Source organism: Cupressus sempervirens, chromosome 3 (genome assembly GCF_028749045.1).
Source record: "Cupressus sempervirens isolate cs-2001-9-10 chromosome 3, ASM2874904v1, whole genome shotgun sequence".
NCBI classification, from domain to species: Eukaryota; Viridiplantae; Streptophyta; class Pinopsida; order Cupressales; family Cupressaceae; genus Cupressus; species Cupressus sempervirens.
Window position 1 is genome coordinate 849187609 of NC_143120.1, and position 2857 is coordinate 849190465.

General features: G+C 33.1%; 1 long non-coding RNA gene across 2 annotated transcripts; it reads left to right on the top strand.

Annotated features, from left to right (window-relative positions):
• Nucleotides 1–1814: 1814 nt before the first annotated feature.
• Nucleotides 1815–2555, top strand: LOC149569438 (uncharacterized). 2 transcript variants are annotated; one of them, XR_016361751.1, is made up of 4 exons: nucleotides 1815–1902; nucleotides 2005–2100; nucleotides 2284–2365; nucleotides 2471–2555. It is a non-coding gene; the product is annotated as an uncharacterized LOC149569438 (long non-coding RNA). The 2 variants fall into 2 exon arrangements; XR_016361752.1 differs by having other exon boundaries at nucleotides 2005–2082.
• Nucleotides 2556–2857: the final 302 nt, after the last annotated feature.

Genomic DNA, 2857 nt, shown 5'->3' on the forward strand with positions numbered 1-2857 from the left:
AAATCTCCCAAAAATACTCTTACCGGCCTCCAAAACTGGTAGAGTATCAACCAATTTTAAGAACAACCTCTCACTCCATCGTTATTGGGCTCAGCCTCACATGCACCACTATGTCTCCCTTCCAAGTCGGGCTTTCACTTTTTTGCTATCCTGACATTTCTCAACCATTTTTCATAATGATAGGATGAAAATTGATTGTAAATCAGAGTAGATACAATTCAGACATGTCCTTCAGAATTACATAATCATGAACGTTGGCAATTAGTGATTAATCAAAAAATCAGATTTTTTGGCTTCATCAACACATTCCTCGCAACATCATATGAAGTTCCTTACACAATTGGCAAATGTGGGCTTAGCAAAAACTTTGGTAAATTAAAAATTGCTTAAGTTTATTTAAAAAAAACTTTCTGTTATACATAACAATTTTTCTGCTATCCAATATTTTACTTGATGTTGTTTCTAGAAGAGATTGTATCTATTTTTTGAATCACAATGTTTCAGATCTCACTCTATGATCTATCATCTAGATGTTAGAGAGCAGAAGGTTGCTGTGCTTGCTGGCACGTTTTGGCATGAGGGAGCAAGTACCAAAGTGTTGGGCCTATCATTCTTGCAGAGGGTGCTCCTAAGCTTCCCATTTCTACAAATGGTGTAACACTTGTTTAATTACATGTTTAGTTTGGCATGCAGATGAGCATGTGTAATATTTTTCTTGTAGATCTATTTATTTTTCTTGCAGGGAGACATAGCATAATAAAAGGAAATATGGTTAAAAGTATTTGTTCAGAGCTCATTTTCAAATTGTTTGAAAGATCACTCAAGTCATTCTTTAAATGTATGGATTTGTGGTTTTTTTTGTCAATGCAAATCATGCTGTTGTTAGTAGGCTTAATTCCTTTTGATTACTATCTATGGCATTTTTTCATCTTCTTCACAGGGGCAGGAAAAGCCATACAAAAAGTTTCAAGTAGTTAGCATAGCTTCTGTTATTGCTCAACTAGTTAAAAATATACTAAACAAATGCATCATTTATCCATCTGTATATTTTTACTATTTTTCTTAAGTTGACAATGCTTCCTTTTGAATCTATTTATGTTAAAGCAGGATGTATCAGCATTGACTGTAGTAGAAAAACAAGTTACATAGATGGAAACTTGCATTGTTGCACTTACAACTAACATTTGACACTTGGAGTTGATATGCACATTTACATGAAATGCTGAAGTAAGATGCATATCAAATATATTGTCTTGAGTATTTCATGCCAAATTATGGGCTCTCTTGTTAAATGAGCATACACAGTTTAAATGGTATGCTCTTACAAACTATTAGCTCTTTTGTTGCTCGCTTACCTAATTTCCCTACAGCTACGAGTAAAAATTAACAATAAATATTTGAGATATTATTAGTGTTGATCTTCTTAAGTTGGGCACTGATTTCAACCCATTTTGATTGATTTGTACAGATTCTTATAACCAGTTCCATATATTTAATTACATTTAGACACTATCTTTTAATGCTTTATTTCAGTGTGCTACATATTCTATTTCATATTTATGATATATTGTGAAAGTATTATAACATATGGAGGAACAATCCATGAGTGGCATGGCCAATTGAAATGGTTTTAGTTTCAATTTTACACCATTTGATACAAATAATCAGTTTACCAATCCACCCCTAGGTTCATTCCATTTGCAGTAAAATCTTCATTACATAGAAAATGTTCACAAAATCTATGTCAATGCTCACACATCTTCTTGGACTTACGCAAATCTATGTCAATCCTCACACATTTTCTTAGACTTATGCAGGAACTATGCTGCCCTGCAGCTCTTGTTAAATATGTTATCAACTTGACTTTTCTATTAAAGGCTCTCATGCTGAATTGAAAGCCAGGTAAAGAAAAAGATATTATACACTATTTTGTTGGTACCCTGTGTAGCACAACAAACTTGTTCTTACTATAAGAAAATTTTCTTTTCTTTTGTTTCATTGCAGATCTTCTGCTTGCACGGAGGTCTCTCCCCATCATTGGACACACTTGATAACATTCAAGCTTTGGATCGCATACAGGAAGTGCGTCTATACACATAAGTATAAAATTCTTCTTTTCCCACAACACATATAACAACAATTTTAAGTGCTTGCAAGGTATATACTTATGAATAAATATTACATCCTGATTTAAACGTATGAAAACAATTTTCATTCCTTTTAAGCTTCATTCATCTCGAGGTGCAATTCACAAACTCAAGAATAGTGGCTTTTGTTCTTCAGGATACCTTTAGGGGAAGAGTATGTGAATGCCCCCTCGTGTTTGGAGTCCAGTTTAGAGGAGATGGCTATTTACACTGCTAAGGTTTGTTGAATCTAATTCTGAATAACATTGCTTGCTATTGTTGAATCTAATCTAATGTATATTTTAAATAGACTTGTAGCTTATATGTTTTAAAATTTTTGCTAGGCCTTGTAGTTTGTATAATTTGATTGCTGGAGAGCTTCTACAGCTAAGCAAGAAGGCCGTTGCACGAGTTATAGCCACGCGCTCGAGTATGAAAATTGTTTTTTTAAAATTCTAATGTATATTTTAACTAGACTTTTAGCTTATATGTTTTGAAATTGCTTTTAGTGGCTTAATGTTGTAAGGTCTCTTGAAATAAGACCTTTAGGCGGTTGGTCAAAGTTTTACAAATAATCTTAGGAATAAAGTCAAAGAAAGTATTTTTAAAATATTAAAGTATTTAGCTAGGTCTAAGAAGATTTGTGTACTTTCGAAAGTTTTGCTTAGTTTTTGAAAGTTGTAGACCGAAGTTTTCATAGCCTGATTTTTGCTTCCTGCAAAGAACGATCA